Source organism: Fukomys damarensis, unplaced genomic scaffold, assembly GCF_012274545.1.
Source record: "Fukomys damarensis isolate Sample0158 unplaced genomic scaffold, DMR_v1.0_HiC HiC_scaffold_20, whole genome shotgun sequence".
Lineage (NCBI taxonomy): Eukaryota > Metazoa > Chordata > Mammalia > Rodentia > Bathyergidae > Fukomys > Fukomys damarensis.
Window position 1 is genome coordinate 43,080,422 of NW_022900932.1, and position 11,894 is coordinate 43,092,315.

The window sequence follows — 11,894 nt, forward strand, 5'->3', positions numbered from 1 at the left end:
TAAATTTTTTAAATATGAAATGTAAAGCCTGAAATTTAGCTCAGAAATGCTGCACCTGCCTAGCTAGAACAATGTGCTGAGTTTAATCCCCAGCACTAGGGAAAGAAAAAGAAAAAGAAAAAAAAAAAAAAAAAGAGAAAAGGAGCATATGTGCTTTCTGACATACTCATAGATTGAAATGAAGTATTTGTTATCTCTTCCTCTTGAATTGTTCCCTTCACAAGGATGTAGTGGCCTTCTTTGTCTCTTTAAATCAGTTTAGGTTTGAAATTTACTTTGTGAATAAGATTGCTATCCCTGCTTTTTTTCTGGGCTCCTGTTGCATGAAGAAGTTTTCTGTCCTTTCACTTTCAGTCTATGGTCTTCTTTTTGCACTGGGTGTGTCTTGTGTACAACATATTATTGGATTTTGCTTCTTAATCCATTCTGCCAGTCTATTCTCTTGATTGGTGAATTGAGGCCATTGATATTGATGGTTATAGTTGATATGTACTAACTTATTATTGTCATGTTTTTTTCGCCTTCTCCTTTTAGTTTCTTACCTTGCCTATTTGATTTGCTCTGTTGGACCTCATTGTGTTGTTACCTTCATTATCTTTTTCTAGGATACTGTTTAGAATTCCTTGAAGTGCCAGTTTGGTATTCATGAAGTTTCTCAGGTGTTCTTTGTCATGGAAGTGTCTTATTTCCCCATCCATTTTGAAAGAAAGTTTTGCAGGTTACATCAGTCTAGGTTGAAAGTTGTTTTCTTTTAGTACTTGAAATGTCTCATTGCAGTCTCTCCTTAACCTAAGGGTTTGTGTTGAAAAGTCTGCTGTGATTCTGATGGGCTTTCCTTTGCATGTGCTTTGTTTCTTATCTCTTACTGCTTGTACTATTTTGTCTAGGTGTAGACTTTTTTGATCATGGCTAGTTGCAGTCAAATTCTTCCCCTCTGTTTGGGAAGTTTTCTGTCATTAATTCTGTGAAAACTTTTAAGTCATTTGCATTTTCTCCTGCTACTTCTTGGATTCCTATCAGTCTTATATTATTCTTCTTTGTATCGTCTAAGAGTTATTGGATCAATTTCTCATGATCCCCTACTGTTTTTAAAAGACCTCTCTTTTCATGGTCATTGACTGCAATTTTATCTTCTATATCTGAGATTCTATCTTTGGACTCTTTTATTCTGTTGTGAACATTCTCAAAGGAGTTTTTAATCTCCTGGATATCTGCTGGAATCTGCCCTGTGGATTCCATTTCTTTCTTATATTGAGCCTTTATTTTTTCCGATTCTTTCCTATGCTGGGCATTCATGGCTTCTATCATGGTCCTGAGCTCATCTATTTTCCTCTCAGGTTCTGTACTAGAGTCTCGAATTACAACTTTCATTTTGCTCATCATCTCTATGATTATCTGGGAAATTACTTCTGTTTTAAATTTCTCTAGAGCCTGATTGATCAGTTTTATTACTTCCTGTGCTTTGAGTTCAGGGTGTCCTGATGGTTCACTGTCAGACTTTTCATCCTCATTTGCCCCACTGTTTGCCATTGGTGAACTGGAAGTCTGTCCCTGTATCTTGCTTAAGCGTTTCTCATTTTTACTATTGTTGTTGTGTTGTCCTTAGTTTAACCGTTAGGTTATTACTTAAATCTTCCTGATATAGTTGGGCTTCAGCCCATGGGTCTCTAATGACTCATAGACATTCTTATTTTCATAATACTGAAGAAAACAGCTCATTGAATCAATCACAATCCTTTATCCTAATTGATAAAATCAGCACCACAATATGATCAAGCACAACTTGCAAATTGACTACTTGTGGTAGTCATCAGTCTATCACCTTCAAACCATGCAAATTAAATTAAAATCAAGAAGCAATCCAAAATATGTTTACAGTGAATAAACTTTTCAATAAGGACATTTACCGTTTAGCATGGGGGCTTAGGACAGAGTTAGGATGAGAGGAGTAGATAAGTAAAAGAAATAGAGAAGGTTTCACATGAAGCCAGAAGACAGAATGACCACACAATCATCAGGAAACTGTTAAATTCAGAAGGGATAAACAGAATAGAAGTACAATAACCCTTGATTGAGGTAGAATGACATAAGAAAAGAATGTAAAGAAAAGAGAAAAAAATAGTAAAAAGAAATCTGAGTTAGGACAGGAGCAGAAACAAAAAGGGAGATGAGGGATAATATGGTTGAGCAAGAGACTGAGTTGGAGAAAGAGGACAGAAAAAAAAAGAATTTGCAGAGTGAAATGAAAAAAAAGAAAAATGAGCTTGAAAGGCCTCTTTCAGACTGTATCACTGCTGTCATAATATACAACATGCTCTGCCATGTGCAGAGCCAAGTCCCCCGATCTCATCCAGCTGGTGGCAGAACCCCACGATGCAGGCTGACCTCAGGCTGCCAGGCCCAGATTGAGTTCCCCAACCTCCTGAAGGGTTGAGCTCCACTCAGTTCTACTACAGATCCCCTACCCCCACCCCTTCTTTAAAGATGGTCAAAGTTGGGAGTGCTGGAAAATACCCTTCATGACCACCTCTGCCTCTACAAAGTAGGTCTAAAGACTGGCACAGTCAGGAGGTCTGAATGCACAAATGGGGGGCGGTGCGTGGGGGAGTTCAGGGGCGCCCACATGGCTACCTTCCTGGCACTGAAGATGGCAGCGACACCTGCAGGGGAGGGCGCGGCCCAGCAGGCCCTCCGGCACTGGAGATGGCCGCAGCGGTGCCAGCAGGGAAGGTACCTTTTTATTTCTTAGTGATATTTTTTGAAGAGCAGAAGTTTTAAATTTTGATTAACTCTTTTATCAGTTTTTTCTTCTGTGGTTAGTTCTTTGGTATCCAAAGAAACTTTTTTGTATCTTAAGATCGTGAAGATTTTTTTTGTTTTTTTTTCTTTTAGAACTTTTTTAGTTTTAGACTTTATGTTTGGGTCTGTAATCCATTGTGAATTAACTTTTGTGTATCGTGTGATGTAGGGGTTGGTTTTTACTTGGATACAGCACCAATTATTGACTATTCTTTCCTTATGGAGTTTCCTTTGCACTTTGGTTGAAAAACTAATTTGCTATCTCTAGACTCTTCTGTACCATTGATGTAAATTTCTGTGTTTGTGCCATTGTGGCACTGTCAAGATGACTATAACTTGCAGCAGTCTTGAAATTAGGTTGTCTTCCAATTTATTTTTCCTTCAAACAATTGAGTGTCCAATATCATTTACATTTTTTGCAAGGTTGTTTCAGTACTTGTAAGATAGTCGGTATAGTTCACCGTATTAACCTACTAAAAAAGGATAATGATATGATCATCTTAATAAATGTAGGAAAAGTATTAGGTACCACTCATTGATAGTAAAAATTTTCAGCAAACTAGACATGCACGGAAACATGGTCAGTTTTGTTTTGTTTTTTGTACAGGGGATTGAACCCACATCCTTGCTTATGCAGGTAGCAGCATATTCAGTTTAATAAAGAATATTTATAGTACTTAACAGCTAGCATATTAAATAGTGATATGTTGAATAGTTTCTCCCTAAGATTAAGGACAAGGCAAAGATGAATGTTCTTAATACTTGGCATAATTGAAGATTCAGTGAAATAAGACAGGAAAAAGAAATAAAAGGTGTACACTGGAAAGAAGGACATGAAACATAGACATGTTTGTCTATGAAGAAAATTCTAAGTCACCTAAAAATGATCACATTTCAGCAGAAGGTATAGCTCAGTGGCAGCATGCTTGCCTAGCCTGAGTGATGCTATGGGTTTGACCCTCACTATCACAAATAAAAAGAAAGATTTCTATTTACCCTGTTATTACAGGAACAAATTTAACAAATGTAAGACCTATATACAAATAGTATAAAACATTGCTTAAATTAGATACTTGTGTGTGTATTGATGTATCTGTATATACATGTATATACATATATATTTTTTCTCTTGTCTGTATGTATGTGTACACATTTAAGCCTTTGTAGATAAATAATTGGAAAGAGAGTGAGCAGAAAGCACAGTGATACTAATCTTATCTGTGGATTAGAAGACTATATTTTTAAGATGCTATTTCTTTGTAAATTGATATATTGTTCAAGTTAATCATATCAGAGTCTTGCAGATGTTTTTTGTTTGATTGCTTTCTAAAAATTGATGTTCTTAATGGTCAAGGTAAATTGTTTGGATTTATTGCATTAAATAATGTGGCATCCTGAAAATCATGTTGGATGGATTGAAACAGGAGGTGGTTAGACTATGGGAGACTGGAAGCTCTTAGGTAATATTGTGGACAAGGATTGAGCTCCGATAGCCAGAGAAGGAAAGGAGAGTGTCAGAAGTTTACTGAGACTAACTGTATCTCTGGAAAGTGGGCTAGAAGTTAGAATGCAGAGTATGTATAAAACTGTAAGTCTAAAGATGTCTGTTCTCCAGTAGCTCTCAATCTATGCCAAGGCCCTATGAAATCAATCTGATGGTGTGCCATGAGATGCCTTGGTGGTGCTTTGTTGAAAGAGCTTCAGGAAACAACTGAGAGCAATTAATGCTGACAGCAGAGTGTCAGGGAGGTCTATAGAAGGGAGGTGCCTTTTAAGTGGAACAATGGAGTCAGCAGAATTAGATAGAAAACAGTGGGAAGGAGAATGCATAGAGGCATTAAGTGCTAGGCTGGTTCAATAAATGACTAAAGGGCCCAGTTGACTGGAAAGCTGTTTGGCATGGTTGTGTCCAGAAATATAGTTTGAAAAAACTCCAGGATCAAGTGGTGGAAGGTCTTATACTATCTAGAATCTTTTGCCACCTGCGTTTCTCTATTTTCATGTCATTGGAGAGTCTTCAAAGATGTGCATCTGTATATGCATGTGTGTACGTGTGTACACACACACTTCCAGAATCTCTTGACATTATTTTGCCACAAGGGAGAAGGAGTCCTGTGACCATTGCAATGTCATATCCTGTCCACCTCCACTCTTGGTCTAGTATTATGTTTTATTCCTGTCTGTGACCTGTTCTGGGGGGACTTGGAGTGATGTGCAAGCTGATTGGAAACTGTGTTTTTAGGAAGGATTTCCTTTCCTTGTGAGTTTTACAATTGAGAATTGTTGTGTTATGGATAAACTCTGTAAGTCTCCATTTTATAATATTAACAGCCTTATTAATGCATTAGTAGAAAATTGTCTCTTGCTTTCTCAGCTACATAACAATCATCTGCTATCTGATATACATAGAGTATCCCTTGGTTTAGTAGGTTTGAAGTCTTAGAGTTCCAGACTTTGAAACTTTTCTAATAACAAGAGTTGATGTCATGAAAGGTTAAAACTTTGTAGTATTAGAAAAGGACCCAGATGAATACACCAGTGTCTTTGGGAAATGTTTAGAAAGCTTTACTTCCTGTGAGTTGCTGAATTTCCATCTTGTTAGTTCAGAGAAATAAGGTCAGAAGGGAGTGGAGCAGCAGATGTTTGGAAAAAGAAAAAGTGAAGGTTGACTCTTGTCTTGTATGATTTGTGAGGGACTAGTGGTGTACCCATGTGCACTATGTACATGTGACAAGGAGGAAGGGAGGAGAAGATTATGAAGACAGATTATTTTCTTTAATCTCTTTGAGAGCAGGCCTCAAGGAAGAGAATGTGTAAATAAATAGCTCTCCTATGGTTTGTTGTCAGTTATACACAGATCCTCAAAGGGACACTGTAAAACTTTTTAAGTTTAGAGATGCAAATAGGACTATTAAAATCTTTGCCAGATTTGACCTTAGTATTTCTTTTTTTTTTTTTTCCTCTTACTGAGTTTATTGGTACAATCTAGGTATACAATACAGTTACATTCATCATTGGGATCCTGTACCTTTACATAATAGGTCTTGATTCTCATTTTTTTCCCTTGTCCCTGCCCTCCCTTCACCCCCTCCTCCCCTCCCCATTTACAAACACTTTATTTCCATTTTTTCAGTTTCTCATATTTTTTTCCTCTCCCTTATTACCTTTCCCCCACCCTTCCGACTTTCCCTACACCTTTAGCCCTTTACTTCCTACTTCACATTATTAATTATCTCATTAGGATCCTATGTACTATTATAGTTTTTCACACCAGAGAAATTATTCAGTATTTCAGTTAAAGAAATCTCTGTATGAACTTTAAAAATAGGGAATCCTAAAATAAAACTAAAAAGGAAAGTAAAAGAGAAAAGGCAATGATGTAACATTAAAATAATCCTTAATTCTGGAGATGAAAATGGTCCCTGAACATATTTAAATTGCTTCTTGCTCTTGTAGTCTTTATCTTATTCTTTTTTTTCATTATTTAGAGAATACTTTATTAGTTTCTGTAATCAAACCCACATAGATATGACCTTACATATTTAGCACAATGTGTTACCCCTGTACACATGGAAAAAAGATAAAAATAAAAAAAATTAACATTTCTAGACCAGTATGGCTATCCATTTCTGTACAGTGCCAACTCAACACAGTAAATTGGGATGACTTTTTCCAAAATTGACAGCACCGTTAAAGTTTCCCAAAATTCAATTTATATATATATGTATATAAATATTTATATTTATATAAAAAGACTAATAATAGCAGTATGTTATGCATTGATAGCAGCAACAGCTTTTCCAGGTTCTGCAGTCATCTGAACAAAATTATAGACATTCAGCACATTCCATTAAAAAAAAAAAACAAAGAAAAGAATAATATCCAGACAACAGCAAAGTTCTGTTGCTGTTGTGGTACCTGGCACCATTTTTTTTATTAGCATCTTAATCATCATCTGGAAAGAGAACATTCTAGAGTAATATCATTAAATATAGCTCTGATAAAGCACGGTCACTACTATGTATCATAAAGCAGGTACAAGATATTTTACATTGACAGAGGTATGATACAGTACTGTCCTACATCAATAATACTAGAATCAGTTTTGGTTTGAAATTTGCTTTGTCTGCAAATGAGATTGCTGCCGCTGTTTATTTCTGGGCTCCTGTCACATGGAGAATTGTTTTCTATCTTTTCACTTTCAATCTATGGGCTTCTTTTTGCACTAGGTGTGTTTCTTGTATACAACATATTTGTTGGACTTTGCTTCTTATTCCATTTTGCCAGTCTATTTCTCTTGATTGGTGAGTTGAGGCCATTGATATTTCTGGTTATAACTGATATGTACTGACTTATTATTGACATGTTATTGGCCTTTTGTTGACTCTTTTTACTTTTTCACCTTCTCCTTTTAATTTCTTGCCTTGCCTATTTGATTTGCTCTTTTGGGCCTCATGGTGTTGTTGCCTTCATTGTCTTTTTCTAGGATCTTGTTTAGAATTGCTTCTAGTGCTGGTTTGGTATTCATGTAGTTTCTCAGGTGTTCTTTGTCGTGGAAGTGTCTTATTTCCCCATCCATTTTGAAAAGTTTTGCAGGATACATCAGTCTAGGTTGGAGGTTGTTCTCTTTTAGTACTTGAAATATCTCATTCCAGGCTGTCCTTGCCCCAAGGGTTTGTGTTGAAAAGTCTGCTGTGATTCTGATGGGCTTTCCATCAGAATGGAAATGTATGTGATTTGTTTCTTTTCTCTTACTGCTTGTAGTACCTTGTTCTTCTGTTGGGTTTCTGGGATCTTAATTATTATATGTCTAGGTGTAGATTTTTTTTTTTTGATTGTAGCTAGTTGGGGTCCTATATGCCTCAGTTATCTGAATGTCAAATTCTTCCCCTCTGGGACGTTTTCTGTCATTAATTCTGCAAACAGCTTTTTAAAGTAATTTGTATTTTCTCCTGCTACTTCATGTATCAGTCTTATGTTAGTCTTCTTTGCATCATCTAGGAGTTGTTGGATCGATTTCTCATGATCTCTTACTGTTTTTAAGAGACCTCTCTTTTCATGGTCACTGACTGCAATCTTATCTTCTATATCTGAGAGTCTACCTTCGCATTCTTTTATTCTGTTGCGTACACTTTCAATGGAGTGTTTAATCTCCTGGATATCTGTTTGAATCTGTTTTATGGATTCCATTTCTTTCCTATGTTGGGCGTTTATTTTTTCCATTTCTTTCTTATGCTGGGCCTTCATGGCTTCTATCATGGTCCTGTGCTCATCTATTTTTCTGTCAGTTTCTGCTCTAGAGTCTCGAATCGCTACTTCCATTTTGCTCACTATCTCTATGGTTATCTATTATTTGTGTTTTGAATTTTTCTAGAGCCTGATTGATCTGTTTTGTTACTTCCTGTGCTTTGAGTTCAGGGTGTCCTGGTGGTTCACTCTTGGCCTTTTCATCCTCATTTGCCCCACTGTTTGCCATTGGTGAACTGGAAGTCTGTTCTTCTGTCTTGCTTAAGTGTTTTCTCATTTTTATTTTTGTTGTCTGGCTGTCCTTAGTTTAATTTTTGGATTATCACCCAAATCTTCCTGATATAGTTGCACCCCTTGCTTCCCTGTCTCTAATGACCCACAGACATTCTCGTCTTCGTAACATCAGAGAAAACAGCTCATCAAATCAACTGCAATGCTTTATCCCAACTGATAGAATCAGCAACACATTAAGATCAAGCACAACTTGGACATTGACCGCCTGTGGTAGTCACTAGTCTATCACCCTTAAATCATTTGAATTAAATTGAAATCAAGAAGCAGTCCAGAACATGTCTGCAGTGAACAAAATTTCAATATATTGTATTTACCATTTAATGGCTCAGACAAAGCGAGGATGCAAGACCCCTGGCCTCAGTTAGCTGATGGCTGAACCCCATGACGCTGACTGACCTCAGACTGCAAGGCCCAGATTGAGTTCCCCAACTTTCTGAAAGGTTTCCCACACCCTTTCTTTAAAGATGTTCAAAGTTGGGAACTCAGAAAAATACTCTTGATGACTGGCACAGTCAGGAGTTCTGAGAGTGCATGGCGGGGTAGGGGAGTTATGGGGGTTCAGGGCCTTCCTGGTGCTGGAGCGATGGTGGCTGGGGTGGGAGAAGGTGTGGCTCTCCTTCCCACAGTGGATCGGGGCCCAGGCTACCTCCTGGCACTGGAGCGATGGCGGCTGGGGTGGGAGAAGCCTTAGTATTTCTTTTGCATGGTAGTGAAATTACTGAGCATCTTTTAATTTTGTTTGATTAGGTGAAATGGTCACTTGAGAACTTGAGATGAATATATGGTTATATATTGTGTTTTTCTCCTTCATCATTTGTTATACTATTCCCCATACTCAGTGTCTCTTCCTCTCCATGGGTACAAGCAATTTCTACCTCTCTTTAAAGTTCTAGCTGAAATCCCTATCTATCACAGCTTTGCTGATCTCCTGGTCTGTAGTCATCTGACCCCCTGAACTCTATGGAATATAGCTGGTGCTTAATAAATAATTTACAGTTACCTGATAAATTTGGTTGTTTTTTTTTTGGTTTTTTTTTGGTACTGGGGATTGAACTCGGGTCTTTGTGCTCGTGAGGCAGGCACTGGAACCACTGAGCTAAATCCCTGGCCCTAAATTTGGTTTTTATTGTTGCTAAACTCTATTTCCTTCTAACACCTATAGTAAAAAGACAATATGCTTATGTTTAATATTTTTCTAATGTAAATATTGTTTTTGATACATAGGATTTCATTTGTCTTAGGAGAACAAAACTGGAAACGTCCTAGGAATTAGTGAATATAATTTTCCATAGATCTTCCTTGTTATCTCTTGTCTGAACCATTGAGGTACTCAGCATTATCTATAAGATGGGGATAATAATAACACCCACCTTTATTAATTAGAGATTTTGGTATAAGTGACACAAAATCTAAAATGGTGGCTTAACCAAAACAGAATTTTATTTTTTTCTTCTCCTAGTATCCAGCAAACAAGTACAGAGGCTCCTGTCTTTTTCTTTACTATGCAAGACATTCATTCTCATGGTCACCTCATTTTCTAAGATTACTATTCCAGTTGTAGCCATTATGCCTTTGAAGGGCACAGCCTCTTCTTTCAAGGTCACTTCCCAGAAGTTGCAAACCACTTTTGCTTATGCATTATCTCATTAACTGTATTCAGTTGTATGGCCAAATCTAGCTGTGAAGGAAGCTAATAAAGGGGTAGTCCTATACTTGGCTAAAATTCATATTCTGTTCTGGAGAAAAATGTGAACAGATTTTGGGGACCATTCTACTGATATTGTAAAGATTAAATGAGACAATATGTACATTATGGTTCAAGCCTGTCTGATAAATGGTACATAATCAATAAGCATTAACCATTGTTTTTATAATAAACTTTGACAGTTATCCATTCAGTCTATTAATTTGTTCACATATATTGCGTACTCTTGATTCTGAATAATGTGCCTCTGTTTAAATCCTTCTATCAACAGCTAAATGAAGACCATTATCCAAGCACCTCCAATCTTTGTTAAACAGCTTTGAAAGGACATTCTTTATTATATTAGGCCAAAGTTTTCCTCCCTAATAACTCATAACTTGGCCCTTGGCCTACCTTTTGACAATATAAAATGAGGCTGTTTCCTCATCTCAATTCTTCAAATAGGTGAAGACAGCTGTCACGTCTCCCACTTCATTTTCTTGCCCCAAGCAGGCATTTTATCATCTCATTTTAAAAAATCTAGCACATAGGTTGGCAAACTTCTTCTGTAAAGGGCTAAATGGTAAATAATTTTGGCTTTGCGGGCCACATGGTCTCTTTCATAGCTTCTCAACTCTACCACGGTACTACAGAATCAGGCATAGATATAGCATAAATGAATAGATGTGGCTAGGTTCCAGTGGAATTTTATTTACAAAAACAGGTAGCAGGCCAGTTGTGGACCTCAAGCTGTAGTTTGCCAAATCATGAATACCCATCAAAAGCATTGCTCTTGGATGATAGTCCCAGAATTTACTCTATATCACTTCTGATTCTTCTTATACCATTCATTTATTGTTCTTGTTTTATTGTGTTCTTTAGGATTTTCAGCAGCTTTTATGTCTTGACAGCTCTACTGTCTGATCATTCATTTCTCTAATCATATTATATTCTCAATAAATCTCTAGCTTGGATATGCTTCTTGACAAGACCCTTTTTGTTTTGCCATATCCTTAGCCCATATATCCTTTGACAGCTTCAAACTGACTCTTGCTTTATTCTCCTCACAGACTTGCCCACACATGAAAAAGAAGAATCCCCTTTTCCATTTTTTTTTCTCAGACCTATTAGACTATGGTCTCTATTTAATGCTTTAGGTTTTCTTTAGCCAACACTTTAACAAACACTGTAACTCTAATCCTAATCTAGCAATCACGATAACTCTAAACCAAACTAAGCCAATTGATTCTTTTGTTTTGTTTTGTTTCCTGTATCGGGGATTGAACTCAGGTCCTTGGGCTTGCAAGGCAGAAACAGTGCCATTGAGCTAAATCCCTGGCCCCAGTGGCTTCTTTTTAAAGACAACCCAGATCTGCCCAAGAAGGAGTAAGTGGAAAAATAACATCATTAAGGCCAGCTATTGTTGACATATAAAATATGTATGTTTCATTTCAATATTACAGATATAGAAAGTATAACTAAAGGATGATAATTTAACCATTTCATAGTCATGCATATGAGATTCAAGGCATTGATTCCAGCTATAGAACTGAAATTAAAGTCAAGCAAACCTGCTAAGGGGAGTGTGTATGTTTGGCAAAAATAAATTCAATACCGTATTTCCGATACAACAGGCCTGCTGAACCTTGGTTATTCTCTCCCATCTATGCAAGGCATAGAATAATAAACATGTACCCTGAATTGGTAGTTAAAGCATTTATTTCACAATTTTATGTAGTGTGTGATTTTACTTCTGTTTTAAAGGACAGGAAATCAAATGCTAAAGTTGTTAAATCACTTGGTGCTGGTGCCAGGCCCTAAGTCTGGCTGTTTCTCTTTTTTTTTTTTTTTTTTTTTTTTTTTCTATTGG